Raw genomic sequence first — 21,326 nt, 5'->3', positions numbered from 1 at the left:
ATAAGAGAGATAGGAAAAGCGCTTTGTGGGAAGCTCTTCTTTCCTTGTCTAAGCCTGCTGAAGTCTCTTAAATAGTCTTCCACTGCCAGTTGGAGACTCATTATAGGCTTGCAAGGGTGTCCTGAGAAAGTCTTCATGACAAGTTTGAGGAGCATCAACTGCAAGGTGTCAGATGAGCTCATTCTGGGTGCAGAAATTTATATAATATTAATATCAGTGAAAAGAAAACCAGTGAATACATTCTTATCATTAAGGTTAAAAAAATCTAAATGTTTTGTTAATTGAATTCAGAGTATTTGCCTAGAGTGCTATGTGCTTTTTGATTTTCCAGTTAGCACTTCAGTGGTGAATACAGAAGACAAAATTAGTACAGATCAAGTAACATGGAAAAGAAGAGACAGCACTAGATACAGAAGTAGACAACAGGAGGAGAAAACTCAGGCCTTGGCAAAAGCCACATTACCGAACAGTAAGTCTTGCCCATGACACTCTGTGTTACAATAGTGAACTCTTACATGGCACGTAGTAGATTCCAGACAGTTCTACAACTTTATATATGTCATGGGTGGATGCATAAAGAAAGGTACACAGGTGGATAGATAGATGAGAATTTAAGTTAGTTTTACAAGGGTTTTTTTTTTTCATTTTTTTTCCCCAATAAAGTCCATTTAGAGATGAGTTAAAGACCTCACTCAGGTGTCATTGAGAAGAGAAATCTCAGTTCTCAAGCATCTGTGGACATTCAGTCACTAAGCATGTGCCTAGAAGGAGTTAACCAGTTAACCATCTTTCAGGATTGAACTGCCAAATTTCACCTGATTCAAATCCATTGGCCATTAAAACTGTTCAGAAATGATTAATCTTTGCTCTACCGTAAAACACATGAATGTCTTCCATTGTCAAGGGCTGTCGATATGAATGGAAATCATCATAGTGCTGTACTATAACAAACAGTCATTTGAGTTTTTAGACATTTGATATCAGGGAAATGGTTTTTCAGCGTCCATAATTGGTTATGCAAGATGTGTGTGTATGTGTATGTGTGTCTCTGTATATGTACGTGTATACATTAAGATGTATACCCATGCATATGCCCATGTGTGCATGTTTACATGTAGCTGATGACTTGACCAAAGAGATAAAGATGAGAAAACTGTTGTAGGGTCTTAAAATCAATCAAAACTTACTGTTGCCTTGTAGACAGAGCACTGACAAGAAAGCTGGAATTTCTTATGCCTAAGGTACCTAAAACAGGAAGAGGGAGGCAGCCTACATGTGAGGATCAAAAGGTTCTAGGTGGGGTGGAAGGAGAATGCAGAGACCCAAAGCTAAGCAAGGTGTGACACATTAGGTATAACAGTGAATGATGAGGGGAGAGTAGCAGGGCTTGCCAAAGGCTGTGAAAGGTGGGAGAATGACATTGGGCAAAGAGGGAAATAGAGGCGATTGACCAGCATGACCTTCTCGTACATGAGATTTGTTTTGTGTTCCTGGCTCTTTTCTCATTGTTTTCATGGTCCTGTTAGGGCTTGACTCGGTAGATACTGGCCCAGGTGATTCTGAGAACTCTGATGTACATATTTTAAAACCAAACATTATGAGGGAGATAACTTTATTAAGTAGACATTAACTACACATTGAATTGGGTTTTTGGACCATATTTTGATGTGTAGTCCCCTTTTCCCTCTTTTCCTCTTTGTGCTCACACGAGATTACACAGTTACAGACTGTATTTTTTTTAAAAAAAGGGCTTTAAATAAATTCTTCCAGATGCTAAAGCCTCAATGCTTCAAACAAAAAATACAAGTATACCAGGAAAATTCATACATTAATTCATTGGTTCAATAAATATTTTCTTAGACTTTGCGCTAAGCCCGAGGGACATGGCTGTGAAGAAGTCAAGGGGCCTGTCCTCCTAGGGTTTACAATCCGGTGGGGGAGGGTGAACTTTCTATTTCTATTCTTTCCCAGGTCCTATCACACACACTATTTGAATCAGTCTTGCCTGTTTCAGAATCACGCATCCAGTATGGGAAATTCAGAAATTCATTTGGGAGTAGCAGTATTAGAATTTGAATTTGTCTCTGCATCCAGTCAATCATAGAATTCCCAAATGTAGTGTCTCTTTTTGACAATGGGATAGGCTTTCAGGACCAGATGTCAGTGTTGATAAGTCTACAGGCAGTGACTCAAGACAGTGTCCTTCATATTTATGGGGGAACATAAATGTTACTTTATTCCCCCATCTTTAACGCACTCGACTGAACGAGGGGATACTTTAATAGCTAAGACAAAATTCTTTCCATACTTACCTCAGCTCTCATAAAAAGTTTGGGTCATTTTTATCAAACAACTATATTTCTTAATAATGTAAGTGAAGTATAGAAAATTTAGTTTTGAAGCAGGATAAGAAAGAAATATAATGCAGTTTTTGAAATCAACGGAGATTTTCTTGTTTCTGTCTCTCGACCACGGCTCTCAACCCAAGTGTCTTGAGGGAACACACGATCAGCTTTGTACGAATTAGTGAAGGAACATTTCCATCTCCACTTAGTTCAAAATCTACATGTAATTATTAATAATGATTTATAATTCTAAAGAAAATTTTTCTGATAGTTCAAGGTACTTTTAAAAGACAGGCAACTTTCCAAAACCTGGGGAACCCCTTGCTAGAAAGGATTAGTTTAAGAGACCAACCTGCCTTACCCTAGCTGATCCATGTTTTCTCTTTATGTCCATGCCTGATTTTTAAGGCACAATAGATCTTCAAGGTCTCTAAACATAGCATACATTTATGATGATTCCTTCATCGTAATTTGGGCCATATGACCCTTCTGCATCCATTGAGCTAATAGTTAACTGATCATTTGGCTTAAGAATTTCATTTAAAATAGTTCTGGGGTGCCTGAGTGGCTCTGGTTAAGTGTTAAGTGTTCGACTCTTGGTTTTGGCTCAGGTCATGAGCCCACAGTTTTGTGAGTTGTAGCCCCACATTGGGCTGCGCACTGACCGTGTGGAGCCTGCTTGACATTCTCTCTCTCTCTCTCTCTCTCTCTCTCTCTCTCTGTGTGTCTCTCTCTCTGTCTCTCTCTCTCTCTCCCTCTCTCTTCCCCTTCCCCACTCGCTCTGTCTCTGTCTCTCTCAAAATAAATAAATAAACTTAAAGAATTTTTTAAATAGTTCTGAAGATAAAAGGAATAGAAGGAGATGTTACTTGGCTCTTTTTGTCAGATATCCTCCATTTATTTTAGAAGTGCTTTTTCAAGGAATGGCACCCGGAGTGTGGCCACGAAAATGTATACAAGCATTGGCTGGTGGAACACTGAGGGGTTGAGGGAGGCAGGCTCTGACTCTGCGTCCTACAACCTGGTCAGGCAGCCTTGGGCATACTTAACATCCCTCTTTCCTAGCAACTCATTTTGTTTGTCTTGACAATGTAGGCTTATGAAATGGGGTCCATCTATGGCTGTTAGTGTTTCAAGGATTGGGTTTTGGGGGATGGGTGTCTGTAAATCCCCATAAATAGCATGCATAATTCTGGTTTTGGACATTATTTTTTTCCCACTGGGTCCATAACTTTATTCAGAGTCTCCAAAGGCTCTGAGATCCTTAAAAGAACATTTAGAGGATCACTCAAATCTTTTCAGTAGGAACATTCTATGGCCATTGGCTGTCTGTGTTCATGTGTGTGCACATTTTCTTCTAGACTATAAAAATGTGTTTGGCCTATTTGAAGGAAAGATTCTGATGAGGATATGGCTTAGAAATCCTTCTAGAAGGCCAAAAGCTCTGATGCTGAGACATGGCTGAAAATCCCAGTTCCATCATACATAGCATATATAGGTATATATATACACGTGTATAGGTATATAAATATGTATACACGTGTATATACTCATATATATAAAAGTACTACATATATTGCATTAAAGGCAGCTCTGATCAAGTTTTCCAAAGTGGTTGCTTAGAATGTCAGTGTCTGACCTGACAAAGCTTTAACAACTTCAGCCTCAGTATTAAGCCAGTATGTATTTAAAAATCTTTCCTAATAACAATTTGTTTTAGATATGTCTCTTATAAGTAGCATATAGCTGTTTTTCCCCCCAACTTGACAACCTCTGTGTTTTAACTGATTAATTTAATTACATTTATAACTTATTTAATTATATTTATTTATTTAATTACATTAATTGCATTTGTTAAATTGCATTTATTTACATTTATTTTTATTACTTGTATATCCTATTTACTATGCTTTGTATGCTTTTTTCTAATTTCTTATTTCTTGCCCTCCTTTGAGTCGACTACATTTTTAAAATTCTTCTTACCTGGGTTAAAAGTTTTAGAATCTATTTCTAGAGTTTTAGTCACTACTCCTAAAATTTTAACACCCAATTTATACACTTTTAGTTTACCTTTGGCATTCTACTTTTTCCGTTTGTATTTCTTTTTATTTCAGTAGTTCTTTCAGATTTCTTTAGCATTTTCTTCAGTGATGATTTTTGCATATTATGACCTCTCTAATCCTTATTTGTCTTTCACTCTTGAACGACAGTTTTGTTGGTTATAGAATTCTAGGTTGACAGAATTTTCTTTCAACACTTTGAAGATACTATTCAATGATTTTCTTTTGCTACTGATGAGCAGTCCATATAGTGCTAAGTAGCTAAGATGTCTATTTTCCCTGATTGCTTTTGATATTTGATCTTTTTCTTTGACACTCTACAGTTTCACTCTGAAATGTTCTGGGTGCGAATTTGATTACATGTATATTGATATTGATATTTATTTATTTTTAATTAATTCACTTAGTTTTAAGTAGACTCCATGCCCAACATGGAGCTTGAACTCACGACCCCCATATTAAGAGTTGCATGCTCTACTGATTAAGCCAGTCAAATGCCCCTATGTATTTATATTTTCAGTAAAGTGCTATGCTGTATTAACTGTCTTGACATCTCCCCCAAACAATAAGTATTGATACAGAATATCTTCCCATGTCTATAAATATTTGACTACTCTGTCAATTTCAATTATTGCATTTCTGGGGCCCGTGGGTGACTTGGTCGGCTAAGCATCTGACTTTGACTCAGATCATGATCTCACAGTTCATGAGTTTAAGCCCCACATCAGGCTTTGCACTGTCAGTGCAGAACCTGTTTGGGATTCTCTTTCGTTGCTCCTTCCCCACTTGTGCGCTCTCTCTCTCTCTCTCTCAGAATAAAGAAATAAACTTAGAAAAAAGTTAAATTATTGCATTTCTGTATAGTTTGAGATTAAAGAATTTAATCTCATTTTTTATTTGCATGAAATCATACACACACATATGCCAGAAAAAGAGGTCATAATGTCTATGTAAGTATTGGACACTGCTGATGTGCTGAGTAGCTTACCCATTCACTGAAGCCACTCAGGCTGTGTTAAGGACTGCAGACTGTATGCATCTCCTCCCAACTCTACATTCAGTAATATCACTTTGGTCACAGTGGGAATATCTACACTATGAAAATCGACTAATGCTGCAAATCAGGGATTTTTTTTCTGGAGAATTTTTTCTTTTTTTTAAGTTTATTTATTTTGAGAGCGAGAGAGAGAGAGAGCACAAGCATGAGTGGGGGAGGGGGGGAGAGAGAGAGAGAGAGAGAGAGAGAGAGAGAATCCCAATCAGGCTCTGCACTGTCAGTGCACAGCCCAACATGGGACTTGATCCCATGAACTGTAGGATCATTACCTGAGCCAAAACCAACAGTCAGAGGCTTAACAGACTGAGCCACCCAGATGCCCCCTGGCACATTAGTTCTTAAACTTTCACCAACACACCACTAGTTATCTTCCTTCTAGTAGAAACTTGTTACCTTTTGCCAGCATCGATCATACCCATCTTCTGTAAGCTCAGCCTTGCTGAGATCCAGAAACACTCATGACTTCTGCAAGAAGTCTGTTGGTAGTCTCAAAGTCTATTAACTAGTGGGCCTTAAAATCATTCATTCATCTGTTAGTACATTTGTTTAATGAATATTTTTGAAGGCCTAATATGGACCAAGGAGCACGGTGGGCAGGAAGAACACAGATGACCAAGAACAGGACATCTAACAAGTCAAAAGTCAGTTTTAATCGCCAGTGTACCTTCTCTCTACCACTTGGCATGATCATTCGTTAGGCTGTATTGCTAAGGCCTAATGTGCCTCAGCCTAATCTTCCTGCATATGACATCATGTCAACTAAATGGGGGGGAAGATGTGGCCAGAAGTATGGCATGGGTTGGTTGCTTTTGTTTATAGGCATGAACTTCTCTTAGCAAATACTGCTCTAGCCTTCCAGAATAAAGAGTAGCAGAACCCACTGTTTATCCATAAGCTCTTATAACCTCATCAGGCGTCTCTAAGTAAACAATTTTAATTAAGTTTTCATCTATAGAATTACACATTTTGAAATAAATTTTAGAGGTTTGGGAATTAATTCCTACTTACCGTAATACCAAGAAGACTACTTAAAAATTTAAACTCTTGAGACATCAAGTACTCTTTCAAAGTTATATTTTGATGAGTTCAGGATAAATTAATAAAAAACAGATGAATGAAGTTATTCTGGAGTTTACATGGGCTTAAAAATTAAGCTAGATATATTGACAAAATATGTTTTGGCTTTTGCCAACTTTCCAGATTTTTTAAGAAGTTTGAAACATTTTGTTGAGCTGAAAATGTGACTGAAACTACTAATGGACTATTTAACCAGCAATAGTGTCTGTTAAAACAATATTGAATTTTTAATTGAATTGATTATTCCACTTTTATGAAGATATGATAAAGTTAGTATCTTAGTTTACTAAATTAAAAACAAAAGGAATTATATGTTTCATAGATTAATTATAGGTGTCTCATAATTAATGTGTTAGTAACATGAAAACATCAAAACTAAGATCCAAGTTTAGTTATTTATGAGGCCTTGTAAGCTCTTCAAAATATTAAGCCGTTAGGTAAATTATTGCATAAATTAAGAAAACATGAAAATTCCAAGTTGTATGTTACAATATTTCCTAAACATCCATAAACCTGTGAAGCAAATCTATCTTTCACATTCAAAGTGGTTTGAGACAAAAACACGAAAAATCTTGTTCAAAAGTCTTGAAGAAGTCATTCAAAATATTAGGAGAGGTGTCAGAAAAGAAAAATGTGATTGCCCAGAGAGTTTTTCAGTGAGCTCAAATGGTAAGGAGCCATGGAAGAATGGCCGAATAAATGAGGATTAATGCAAAAGGGGCACAGTTTTGTTTAGAGGCTAAAAGAAGGGTTAGTTTTAAAATCCATTAAGCCTCATGAAACACCGAAGACCTCAAAAAGGACATTGAAAGCAAGAAGAAAAAGATGTCTAGCTTGGGAATGACAGACTGCCGGTGACCCTTGAACAGCATGGGTTTGAACTGCATGGCCCACTTATACACAGATTGTTTTATAGTACAGTACTATAAATATATTTTATCTTCCTCATGGTTTTCTTACTAACATGTCTTCTCTAGCTTGTGTTATTGTAAGAATACAGTATAAAATACGCATGACATACAAAATATGTGTTAATCGACTCTTTATGTTATTGGTAAGGTTTCTGGCTGACAGTAGCCTATTAGTAGTTAAGGGAGTCAAATGTTATATGTGGATTTTTGACTGTGGGGGGGAGGGGTTGGGAGATGGTGTTGGCCTCCCTAACCCTTACATTGTTAAAAGTTCAACTGTAATATTTATAGAAGGTGGAAAGAAGACAGATAAAATAAATGCCTTTCTTCCTTATTAAAGAATATAGTATTCAGATTCAAAAATGTAGGGTAAATATTCTAGACAGAACACATGACTTAGGATAGGATAAAAAGTTTAAACAAGTCCATGCCTTTAAGTAGATTTGTGCCTCAATTTTTGAGTGATAATATGCAGGGTGATCACTAGGTCTACAGATGTGACTACCAATCCATTCTGACAGAACTTAAGGAGATGTTGCCAGGAGTGGGGCCAGGAGACAAGAAATGAGCACATGCTGTTGCTGTTAACGAAAGGAGAAACTGTTGAGCTACGAAATTATAATGCTGATCCTGGGCAAGAATTGAAAACAAACTAGAAATCTAATGATTTCTAAGCACCTAATGGAAAAGCTGAGTTATTAGTTGTCAGAACCAAATACAGAAGAACCAAGTACGTTGACAAGCTGTTACCTTATTCTCCGCAAGATGATACAGTCTGTCATTAAAAACCTGGATGGCAGAAAAGTTGGTTGGATTAACAGCATGTCTCTGTGATTATGGAGAGAGATTCTTTAGAAGACAAAAGGGTCTTAACCTTGATCCTGTTCTGTTCAGTGTCTATTAATGACTTAAATGAGGGCATATATAATATTCATCACATTTGCAGAGAAGTCCAGATTGGGAGGGAAACAGATGACAAGTGTAAAAAGATAACCAATTCCTGGAACTATGGGTTTAAATTAACATGATGAAAATTAACAAAGAGTACTATAAAGTTATGGGTTTAGGTTAAAAAAAGAAAAAATCAAAGCCTAAAGGAGGGGTTGGGAGTTGGGCATGGCAACAGTTTGTGTGAAATGTGGATGGACCATCTCAGTTACTCTGTTTCCTTATGAAAAGTCAAGTCACCCAGTGTTACAATGGTCAGAAAGAACATTTTGATTAGAGTGTTCACTTTGGGGGAGGAAAGTAGTAAGGATGGGGATGATTCTTGTAGTTAACTGAAACTGGTGGCTGGTTGAATGAATGGTCGGACCTACATCCAACAGGCCAACTTACCTGTGAAAGTGTGGAACAGGCAAAGGATTTTGAACAAGTAATGTTCTGGAACAATTCCTGAACTAGACTGTTGGGTGCCTCTATGTTTTTGAAGAAGTCCCATAACTTCTGTTAGCCTCAGTTTCCTTGGCTGAAAAGTGAAGATAAAAATACCTGCTTTGAAGAGTTGCCATGAGGATTATTGACATGTAAGAGACCTCTCTCAGGGTCTGCCAGGTGTGTGCTTGGGAAATAGTAGCTATTAGTATAATAATGACCATTTCACTGGTTCTGGGCCATAGAATCATGTGTGGACTTCACAGATTAGGATGCCCTCATAGTTCACTGGTCCCCAGGAATAGGGTACATATAAACAAGATTAAGAAGAGTATGAGGACACCATCTTTATGAAGACTGCACTCAGGATCAGACTTTTAAATTTTGATGAAAGTGGTCTCTATTGGAAGCAAATGTTATTTGATACATATATCGTAAAGGAAGAGGACACCCAAACTCTGAGGTTTAAGGCTGCAGATGATGGAGACTGATTTCAGACTAGGTGCTAATGCTAATAGAGATTTAACTGCTAAGGATTTTTAAAGGACCATTAATGTTTTTATTAGTGCTCTGTTACAAAGCTCTACGGTTTTTGAGGGGTCTGCCTAACCTTATTTCCCGCATAAAGTCTGTTATTTTTCTTTTTTCTTTTTAAAAAAAAAAAATTAAATTTTTTTCTTTTTTTTTTTTGAGAGACAGAGAGCACGAGCAGGGGAGGATCAGAGAGTGAGAGGGAGACACAGAATCTGAAGCAGGCTCCAGGCTCTGAGCTGTCAGCACAGGGCCCGATGCGGTGCTCGAACTCACAAACAGTGAGATCATGACCTGAGCCAAAGTTGGACGCTTAACTGACTGAGCCACCCAGACGCCCCAAGTCTGTTATTTTTCACATGCAATTTTGCATAAAACAAGGTTTTCTTCAATTACACATACATTGTACTATAACAGAAATGCTGTAGATGGAACGTAGGAATGTAAGTGAAACCTGATATTTACTTGATACCTTACACAGAAAGTAGTGAGAGAGAACCTTGGTTTAAACCTTTGAGTGGCTGGGTTCTAATCTGAGCTCTTCTCCCCTTGGCTGTGTGTCATGGGCTGACTTGTGTATCCTGAAATTATAGTACTATCCCCAGTACCTCAGAATGTGACTGAATTTGGAGATAAGGCCTTTAAAGAGATATTTAAAGTTAAATTAGGTTGTTAGGGTGGTCCCCAATCCAATGTGACTGATGTCTTTAGAAGAAGAGATTAGCACACCTACAGGCTCAGAGGGAGGACCACGTGGAGACACAAGGGGAGGAAGACGATCTAGAAGCCAAGGAGAGAGGCCTCAGAAGAAACCAACCCCTCCAGCAACTTGATCTCAGACTTTAGCTTCCAGAGCTGTGAAAAAATACATTTGTGTTGTTTAGCCAACCAGCCCATGGTACTTTGTGATGGTGGCCCTAACAAACCAATGTACTGTGTAACTCTGTAAATTTAACCTCTTCGAATTTCATTTCCTCATCTTTAAAATGTAGATTATGACATAAAAATTGGTGGCATTTTATTTTATTTTTTAAGGTTTATTTATTTATTTTGAAAGGGAGAGAGAGCATGAGCATGAGAGAGATAGGGAGAGAGGGAAAATCCCAAGCAGACTCCACACTGTCAGCACAGAGCCCTGCTCAGGGCTCAAACTCATAAAATCATGAGATCATGACCTGAGCTGAAATCAGGAGTCAGACGTTTAGCCGACTGAGTCACCCAGGCGCCCCTAAAATGGGTGGTACTTTAAAATAAACAAATAAAATAACCTATTTCATATGGGGGGAAGGAGGGGAGATGAGCAAAAAATAGTACTGAATCATGGTGGCTTTTATATTTTATTTCCCTAAATGTCTGAGAGGGAAAATATATGTATATCTTGACTTGAAAAGACCAAAAATGCTGTGTTAAAACTAACTAAATAAGTGAATGGTAATTATTTATAGGAAAAATTCCCAGTAGTGTGATGCCATCAATTAGAGAGTACTCCAAGGGAATTTCAATTATAATTTGATCCCCTCCCCCCTCCCCAAATTTCAATTTGCATAAATCAGCTCTTCAGAAACACACCTATTGCATAAATCAGGACACACCCGCACTTGTTAAATACTCGGGGTTTGATTTATTCAAAGATTTCAAATGCTAAGAGCGGTCTAGGCCTGCCATTATTGTGATGCATGCATCGGCTGCAGTTGATAATCAGAGCTGTGTTGGGCATTCCACTTTGCACCTCCTAGGGCACCAATTTTCAGCGACTGTTAGAACCCAATAGAAAAATCTCACCTAAGATTCATCTGTGAGCTAAATTACAGGGAAGCCATTATCGTTCATTTTACATGCACTATTGTTCTGGGGTGTCAGCCGAGCACCTCTAGATCAGAGGGAAGAATTTTGCTAGCTTTGAGAATCCTGAGAGTTGAAATGGTCAACCGAGGTATTTCTTTGTTCTTCTGATCAAAAAATCTTCTTAATCGAACCAAAAGGGTAAATTGAATCCCCACTAGATGCCTCGCCCTGGATGCCTGAGTTCTGGAGTGGGGATGGAGGAGTAGATATTTAAAATCTGGTTGGAAGAGACCAAACAAATACCAAACAATTAGAAATCAATGAAATGTTAAGTTACATGGAATTAAGTGAAAAGGGATTTCAGAGAAGGGCAAGAACAGTGTAAACTTGAGGAAGTAGATGAGGCTGAGGGAGGAGGAAGAATTTGGATATGGAAATTTGAAGTAGAGGATACATTGGAGGTTATTTTGGGGTGGGTGCAATTTGAGGGGAAGGTTGTAAGCATGTGTTGCGTGTATGTGATCAGGCGCTGCTTTCTGCAGGGAGTGGTGAGGGAGCATGAGCAAAGGCATGTAAGTGAGGAACCTAGATTCCGTGCATAATGAACAAAGAAAAATCTGGCTGTGAGAAAAAGATGTGCAGTTCCATCCCATTTATTGCCAGGATTAAGAATGTGTTCTTTCTAAATCCTGAGAATAACCTACAATATTAAGCATTACCAGCCTCATTTTGCAGATAAAGGAACTGAGTCTTAGAGAAATTAAGTGTCTTGCCTTCAGTCACACGTATTAAATGCACAGCCTCCAAAGTCTCCCAGAGGTTGTCTAGGCGTAGTGGAGCGTATGTAGGTCCGAGTGGGAATCACAAATGAATGGATGCTGCTGGTCCCCACGGTAGCATCCACTTTGCCAGCTGCATCCCTCAGCTGCATTCATTCCCCGGGAGGATACAGCCCTCGAGACCTTGGCTAATGACCATTATGCATGGGGTACAAAAGGCCGGCCCCTTTGTTCAAGCTGGAAACCACTTTGTGATGTGCTTTGTGCTCCAGAGCTTTTTCATGGGCTCCGACTGAAGCTCATCTGAAGCTGAGATCACATTCTTGCGTTCTTCTCCTCCCTCCTCTCCATACACTCTGTATTTCATCCTTTACTCCCTTTCTGCTGAGAGCACTCCCCTGATATATCAAACCTTACTAAGACACAATCATTCAGCAGATAGGTCTCAAATCGTGTTTGGGATGCGCAGTGTTATCACTGCTGCAAGTGCTAACACTATGTTGTGTAACCATCACCTGTCCGGCAGCCTGTGCCGAGCAAGCAGTGGGAGTGGTGATGGTGACCTCCACCTTCAGCCAGCATGTACATGTTAAGCACTGTACCTGCATCTTTGCACCTAAAGCTTACGACTAACCCTCCAAGTTAGGTTCTATGATGATGCCTGTATTCATATATATTCACAGATGAGGAAAATCTGGTCCACAGAGTATATGTATTTATGTATGTATGTTACCTGCTTGTGATCACACAGCTTGTAAGTTGCACGGTCAGGATTCTAACACACTTGTGTTTAAAGGCAAAGTTATTTCCAAAAACTAGTTTGTGCATACTGGCACGTGTACCTTACTAAATGTGTAATTGACTGAAATGCTTAGGAACCATGGCTCAGCACAGACAGAAACAAGTAGTTCCACTCCGTGTTGAAGGGAGCACCAAGTTATAATGGTGGGTCCAATCTAATCCCTGAAATGTGTCACTATAAATACAGAATGATTTGAAGTCTACAGAGCATAACAGAAGATGGTAAAGTGGGCAGAGGAGTATGAAGTAGTCAGGAGACAGTGACCACATAACTGATTGTTCAAATTGGAACACTATTGAGGATGGTAGGAGAGGCGATTAGTAATCACACGAGGATAACAAGTGTAAGCCAAGACTGTAGCAAATGAGGATGTATGATCACCGCAGTAATAAGAGGCAACAGGGAGCTATAGTAGGTTCTTGAGCAGGGGCGTGAAAGAATTCTTCTGTCACTGGTATGCAACATGATGAAGAAGAAGCCTTGGAGGTGACAGAACAGCAGATAGTAGATTGTTCTAGCGTTACAGTGTGTGATGTGTCTGGGTTTCTGTCCTGGCTTCTCGTTTTTTCTCCAGTTCATTGTTATGAAAATAGTCATCCCTTCTGGACCTCAGCATGCTTGGCAGAAGCTATCAGCCAATTGTCTCCAGGTGATCAGAACTCTGTCCAGGTACTTCTGACCATTGGATCTAACCAGTGGACTCTGCCTTAGAACCAAAATATCCTGGCTCTGTTCCCTGGAACATTGCATCCCTATGGGATGTCCCAGGCCCTGCAGGGCCTTGTAATTGTGCCCACGGACACTTTTGTATGAACATGAAGGGGAGGATGTGTGAGGATGCACACCTGCCATGAGACACTCAGGGTTTCTGCCTGGACAGATTTGTCCTAAAGGTCATTTCCCTCTGGGCTAAAGCAAGAAAGTAAATGGAAAAGGTTTGTATGAAAGGTCTAGGGTTTTTGGCTTTATGTTCCTCAGAGTTTACAGCAATCCTGGGTTAAATGATGAGGCCTCCTACCCTCATGTAGGGCCTTATTGCTGTCTTTTTCCCTGGGGTTTTAAATCCATTGTGTTACCTTTACAGAGTTAAGATTAAGGTCAATAGTTCTAATCATGTGGGTTTCAGAGGGGGAAAATGAATAGAGGACCTGTTATTATCGATAGAGAACTCCTTTGTAAAAAGGTAGACTATGGACTTGCAGCATTAAAGAGAGAGAGACAGAGAGAAAGAATGTATCTCCAGCAAATCTCCAGGGTCTGAAGAGATCCAAGGAAAAAAAAATTAAACATGTAGCCTGTGTCATTTGGAATTGAAACACAGGGTTTTTCATGAAGCAGCATTCTGTGCCCTGGACCTTGGGAAAATACTGTCTCTTGGTCTGCTTTCAGGGAGAATAAAAGAAACAAGGAAACTGAGGAATAAATGAAGCAAATTTAGGGAAGAGCCCTTGAGGTGTGAACGTGGGAGTTTGCCTCTGAATGCAAGTTGATGGTCCAGGTATAAAGAACTTGAGCTTGCGAGATGGGCGTAGAGTGTATTCGTGTGATTTACAATGTAGTGAAATGCACCCAAAGCTTGGAATCCTACAGATGAGGGCTCAAATCCTAGAAATATCATTTAATGATCTTGGGACTTTAGGGGCGCCTGGGTGGCGCAGTCGGTTAAGCGTCCGACTTCAGCCAGGTCACGATCTCGCGGTCTGTGAGTTTGAGCCCCGCGTCAGGCTCTGGGCTGATGGCTCAGAGCCTGGAGCCTGTTTCCGATTCTGTGTCTCCCTCTCTCTCTGCCCCTCCCCCGTTCATGCTCTGTCTCTCTCTGTCCCAAAAATAAATAAACGTTGAAAAAAAATTAAAAAAAAAATTATAAAAAAAAAAAAATGATCTTGGGACTTTGGATAAGATCCCTAACCTCTAAGCTCTATATTCTGTAGCTACAAACTGTCAGGGGAAAACAGCGCCCCCGAGGTCATCAGGCCATGTAAATGAAGTGCTGTTTGTCACGTCTGGAGTGTGGAGCCTGGTGCTCAGTGAAGGGCAGCTTTTGCTCAAACAAGGCCCTCATGGGCTGATTTCTGCCTCCTCTATGCTCCTGTATTACTCTGTACAGCCCACTCTTTTTTGTTTTTTAATTTTTTAATGTTTATTTATTTTTGAGAGAGAGAGAGAGAGACAGGGAACGGGAGAGGGGCAGAGAGAGATAGAGAGAGACACAGAATCCAAAGCAGGCTCCAGGCTCTGAGCTGTCAGCATAGAGGTGGACATGGGGCTTGAACTCACAAAGTGTGGAATCGTGACCTGGGCCAAAGTCAGGCATTTAACTGACTGAGCCACCCAGTTGCCCCTGCACAACCCACTGTTAGGGCACGTATCATACCATCTTATACTAGTTGTCTTGTGCCTCCGCCATCATATCACTTGTTTCTCCTTGTATTCCAGAGCCTGGCATACAGGTGCTCAGAATATATTACATACATATATATATATTAATATATATGTATATTAATAACATATATATAATATATGTATATTAATATATACATATGTACATATATAATGCTTATATATGCATATGTATATACATATAAAATATATATACATATATGTTTTAATAATAGCTTCAAGGCAATAGTCTCTTTAAATCTTGAATCAATAAAGTTTTCGTTCCTTTTTTAAAGAAGAGGCTATCTAAAAGTACAATTGCATTTACACGTGTTTTTTTGTTCTTTTTTTTTTTTTAAGATGTCCACTTCCAACGCCATTTCCCCATAAAAAACAGAAGAAACTCACAGAGCTCCTTTTCGTCTGGGGTCCCTGTGAGGATTAAATGACTCAGGGTCTGTGAAGGGCTCGGCATAGGCCTAATTCTGAGCAGGTGCTCAGTAAGCACTTGTGGTCATTTATGTTCAACTAGATGTGTATTTGCTATTATAGAGAATAGCATTTGAGGTCGCTTGATTTGTAATTTTTGTTTTTTAGAAGATACGTTTATGTTAAGAAACCTAATAACATGCTCACTACTGATTATTTGGAAAATATAGACAATACTGATTCCTCAGCTTACTGAAGGGCTTTTTTTTGAGGCTCTCGTGGAGTGAGTTTAGCGAGCAACACTCATCTTAGAAGACATGAGAGAATCGGAGCCAGAACTGGGATCCCCAGACAGACCTGTAGACGTAGAAGCCCTCTGGCCCAGGGCCTTGGTCTGGGCTTGGAGCACATTTTCTGCTGGGGTTCCTGAATGGCTTTGGACAACATCAGCGAGGGGCCCAGCTACATGATGTCTTTCAATCCAGTCTGTGTTTCCGAAGCTGTCTTAATGGAACCCGAGTGTTGCTCTGGAACCTCTGGCACGGGCCTGATTGTCCTGCCGCTGCTAGAATCCGCATCTGCACTCAGACTGCCTGGGTTGCCAGCCGGCCGTCTGCTGCCTGACCCCTGGTTCAGGCGAGGTTAGTCGAATGTTGATTTGTAAAAGCCTGTAGGGTCAATTAGGCTATGCCCGCATTTATGACCACTCTGTTGTCTCATCAGCTGTTTTAAACACATTCTCTCATTTTAAACGCTCAACCAAATGGAGACCCTGCCCTCCCTCCCACTCATCAAACTGATCCTTTAGTAGCGGAACCAGTGACTGCATAGGAAATGTCCCATTTGGCTGTGTGGCTGCAACAAACCCTCACTGTCTTCTCATTCTTTCCACAAGTGAAGAGCATTACCAAGGATAAAACAACAATTACATTCTCTCAATTCAATCTCAGAAGGAGCTTCCAGGGGTGCCCCGGTGGCTCAGTCGGTTGAGCACCCAACTTTAGCTCAAGTCATGATCTCACGGTTCATGGGTTTGAACCCCGCATCCGGCTCTGTGCTGACAGCTCAGAGCCTGGAGCTGAAAGGAACAATCCAAATGACAGCCCTACCTTAGTTTAAAGCTAGGTTCTCTTTTCTGCTTATTATGGATCTTTGATAAGAAATACAATTGCTGAGAAGTCTGTTTTGCTTGCTGTTTGCTATGAGCATTGTGAGACCTTTCCTGAATGTAACCCGCTGTGTAGTAGAATGGGTTGTAAACCTTCCTAAATGTAGTCTGATATGTAATGGAATGAGTGATTGTACATAAACTAACCGGTGTTTCTCGCTTCTGTAATCTTGCTTGCTTAACACATTCCTCCCCTTCCCCCTTCCCCTTTCCCCCTTCCCCTTTTTCTCTCCCGCCACAAGTAACGGACAAAGCCTTCCCGCCAAAGGACAGACAAAGGACGCCCAATCAGAAAACAACAAATGTCCTTACTTTAAAATCGACTAATCAGGCCCCTCATAATTTGAAACCTCCCCTGTGCTATTTGTCTCTGTCTATAAAAACGCTGTACCAACCCTGATCGTGGCCTCTTGCGTCACCGGCGACGAGTGCGCAGAGGACCAGGTTCGAACCTGCAATAAACGACCCTTGCCGCTTGGCTTTGACTTATGACTCTGGTGGACTTTTGTGGGAGGTTTCGGAACTTCGGGCATTACAGAGCCTGCTTTGGATTCTGTGTCTCCTTCTCTCTCTGCCCCTCCCCGGCTTTCTCTCTCTCTCTCTCTCTCTCTCTCTCTCTCTCTCTCTAAAACAAATAAACATTAAAAAAATTTTTAGAAGGAGCTTCCAGATTGGCCCTTCCCATCCATCCTTATTGTCTAGCCTTCTTGAAGCCGTATAAATGTGCTCATGCCACCTTACAAAGTACTGGCCATCTTGTCCCAGCTCACACTTCCCGTCTCACTTCCTGGAAGGAGATGTGGCCAGTATCCAGCTGCCCCAGGCATTTTGCTGCCCAGGAGTTTATCACAGTTGTCCGTAAGTCCATGTCTTTCAAATGTTGTTCTCTTTGCCTAGAATATTCTTCCATTTTGGAAAAATCTTGCTCATCCTTCATTGCCAAACTTGAAAGTCATAGCCACGGCACTCTTTGTTGACCCTGGAAAAACAAAGAATTATCCACTCCTTCTCAATGCTCTGAGAGTTCTCTGTTTTGTCTCTGTTAGGGCCCTTATGGTGTATTTACACGTGTGCCTCCTCTCACTGAACTGTGGGATTGAGAATGGCAGAGATAGCTCAGATTCAGAAGGCCATCCCTAGAACCCAACACCTATTAGGTGCGGTGTTGGAGGAACAGCTACTGACTGGATAGAAGGTTCTTTTGCTCATATAAAATGGGCTTTACACTGCTGTACTTTGTGATTTAATGTAAAATGATAAACTTCAAAGAGGAAAAACTTTCCTGACCTGTTGCAACGTACAGCAAGAGATTTTATTGCTTATTTCTGTTCTCATCTGCCATATGGCTTTCCATTCACAAACTGCTCTAGTGAGAATTACTTTTGCAGGTAATTTTCTAATGATTGTCTTGGGATAAACAAATTTATCAGACTTGTTTGGCTAATGTATTCAAGGAGGTTCACAGGGGAAAAGATTAATCATCTAAGAAGCAAGCCGGTGTCTGTCATTAAGCGGAAGAGTCCAGAGATGATCAGAGCTGAGCGGGTGGTTGCTATGACTGCAGATACTTTTCTCTCCCTTTGTGAGGTCAACGGCAGCTCCCAAGCTGATTGGCTAAAATTAGATTATCCTGCTGACCAACCATGGGGAGTTAATTTCATCAGAAAGAGTGAAATGGTGGGAAATCCTGCCGTGATGCTACAAAGGAATTTTTTTTTCGAAACCCACAGAGTCCAAGTTTGCTTCTATTATAATTAATATGTTCTTTGTAATAAAATAATTTAAGGAAAGCAGACAACAGTATTTGCCTATTATTTTGTATATCCATATAAGCTTTAATCTGGTTTGTCCTCAAACCAACTCTAAAAGCTAAAGTAACCTATTTTTTTCCTGTATTACTTCCATAACCGAAGACAGTCATCATGTGTGTGTTTATATGATTGGAGATAAGCTAATTGCGGAAAACAAAAAAGGAGCTGGCACAGTTAAAGGTATCTGCTTACAGGGCTCTTGCCCTAGGGAAATAGCATCACAAAAAACTTTAAGCAGAAATACCTACCTTTGGATGGAGAGTATCATTCAAATCATTGAAGGGAATCCTACCCTCCAAAGGGCTCCCTCCTAGGAGTCCTATATGGCCTATCCTCCAGCTTTCCACTGGGTACATCTTTTTTTCTAGGAATTAATTACCATTGGCCTAGATTATTTATTTCTGTGCAGGAAAGATACAGAATGAGTCTTAGAAACAAGACTAACTTCAGTTTCTGCTGAGCTGTAAAACTAAGTGGATGTGAAATACAAATCAAGGAAAACCACCCCAGCATTTATTTGTTTCTTTAGCTCCTGTGTGACTATGGAAATAAAATATGATTAAGGAAGAAATGGAAAAAGAACTAATGTTGAAATTATGGGCAATATGCATGCTTCTATCTGTGTGATTGTCAAATCAACATATTTTAAAAATCAAATTAGCTTGTGGCACATTAGGTTCTGTGCCAAAGGGTCCATAAGGAGGGACCCCAAATGCCATATTCCTAAGAGCCACGTTGTGGGGAGTCGGGGATCATTATGTACATATAAAATGTAATGAAGAACTCTAGGCAGCATAAAAACACTGCCAAGCAATAGCTTCAAGCAGGAAGCACTATAGGAATTTCTAGGAAGGAGAGGACAATAGCACCATGGCTGAAGTCATCCAGATCCAGGCATTTCTCCCAGGGAGAGAGGAGAAAGATAAATAGATCCCCATCCTGATGTGTGTACTATTAGCACGTCACTGAGGATTTAGAAAACAAAGACAGAGCACCACAGTTCCATCACCCTTATAGTAATCGTTATAGTAAGCTTATCTGTTCGCTGCTTATGTTGTCAGCCACAGCACTCATTTACCTCCCTACAGCACTCCTAAGGCATCAGCTATTTTGTTGCTGTTATTAAATTTATCATCACATTATAGTTAATATGAGGAAATCGGTCAACAGAGATGAACCCACGTAACTTTACACAATTTACAATCTGGGAAGCCAGGATTGGGAAGCCAAGTTTCTCTTGTTAGCATTTTTCTGCATGTGTCTCTGAATGTTTGACATAGGTATTCATCACAATGTGAGTGTTTTGTTACTTTTTCCACTTGTCATTATATAAATTTAATAATCATTTTTGGTAACTGCATACGATTTCGTTGAGTGGCTGTACCACCATTACTGCACATTTCATGATCGCTGAACTTTTCATATTTTCAGATTTGAAAAACATTTTCTATATAAAACTCTTTTATCTGTCCAATATTTAGGCTATTAAGGTTAATTAATTCCTAGGAACGAAAGAGTATGAAGGCTTTTCAAAAAACTACGTTGTCAAATTCTCTTGTCAAGAATATAAGGATGCTCTCGGTTGACCACATCCCTGCCAGCACTGGGAAGAATCATTAATAAACAAAGCCAAAGATGCAAATTGATAAGCAATAATGAACTTCCTGTTTTAATATGCTTTTCCTGACCACTGATTAATTCATTTATCTTGGAATATATCAGTGGGCAAAATAGGTAAGCGATCATATGTCTGTTTACTAATTCCACTCAAGTATTTTTATTGGTCATACCACTCTGGCAGCATGTGGAAGGAAGACCAGTTAGAGGGGGGAAAGAGTTGAGGAAAGGAGGCTGGTTCCCATTCTGTCTTAATAGGATGAATAAGCTAAACGTTCAACTGAGTAATTTAAAAGTGACAATTGGTGCATAGAAAATATAGTGTCACAAGTTCCACGAGTTATTTAGATATTTAGTTCTAGTGGAATTTCCTTATGAGGAAGATATTATCCAAGTCCCCAACCCAGGCAGTTACATTTGATAAAATCTTTGTAGGTAGAAGTGAGAGATTTTCAAAGCTCATCTTCACACTCATTTATTTTCCAAACTCTTAAGACTGAGGCTGTTGGGTTGTCATGTTGAGTAGCTTCAAACTGAGGTAGCATGTCAAGCAGGAGTGATGTGGTTCTGGTGAGAGATGTTGAAATCTGAGTTTTGTAGCATAAGAATAAAATTGATGCAGCTCTGTCTCATGGCTCCCTCCCTGGGAGGGAGGGAGCTACATTTCTGGCTACAGTGCAAGCATCACACAGCCAGATGGTTTGTTAGAGTGTGGCTGTCACACAATGAGGGGCTACTTGAAAGCAGTCAGATGGTAACACAATCGATTATTGTCATCTTAGAGAGTAGACAGTATGAAACCAATCATATTCTGTTTCTAGACAAAAATAGCTCAGAAGATGTTTTTATTCTGAGATCATGCATGCTGGATACACACACACACACACACACACACACACACACACACATATTTAGCTCAGTGCCTGGTACAAAGTAAATGCTCAGTAAATATTCACCACTTTTGCGATTTACATTATGATTGTTTTATTTTTAAATTGCTGAAGTGAGATTTCCCCCTCATACTCTAAAGGCACCTAGAAATGAAAGGAAAAAAGGAAGAGCACTGTGGAAGATCATGAAAGACCATGAATCAGCAGGCAGGATGAAGGGGGGGGAGCTATTTTTAGGATGGGGTTGCTGCTGGAAAGCTCAGAGGAAGGAGCAAGAAGAATAAAGAGGCTGATGAGGAGGGCAGAGGGGA

General features: G+C 39.9%; 1 long non-coding RNA gene across 3 annotated transcripts in view; it reads left to right on the top strand.

Annotated features, from left to right (window-relative positions):
- Positions 1-21,326, top strand: part of LOC123611202 — a 55,321-nt gene that overhangs the window by 13,057 nt on the left and 20,938 nt on the right. For all 3 annotated transcript variants that reach the window (XR_006718489.1, XR_006718487.1, XR_006718488.1), the window contains one exon: positions 332-469. This is a non-coding gene — a long non-coding RNA (uncharacterized LOC123611202). The remainder of the gene's footprint in view (positions 1-331; positions 470-21,326) is intronic.

The sequence above is a fragment of the Leopardus geoffroyi genome, chromosome C2 (assembly GCF_018350155.1).
Source record: "Leopardus geoffroyi isolate Oge1 chromosome C2, O.geoffroyi_Oge1_pat1.0, whole genome shotgun sequence".
Classification (NCBI taxonomy): Eukaryota; Metazoa; Chordata; class Mammalia; order Carnivora; family Felidae; genus Leopardus; species Leopardus geoffroyi.
Note: the sequence above shows the minus strand (reverse complement) of the source record. Positions and strands in the feature narration are given on the sequence as shown.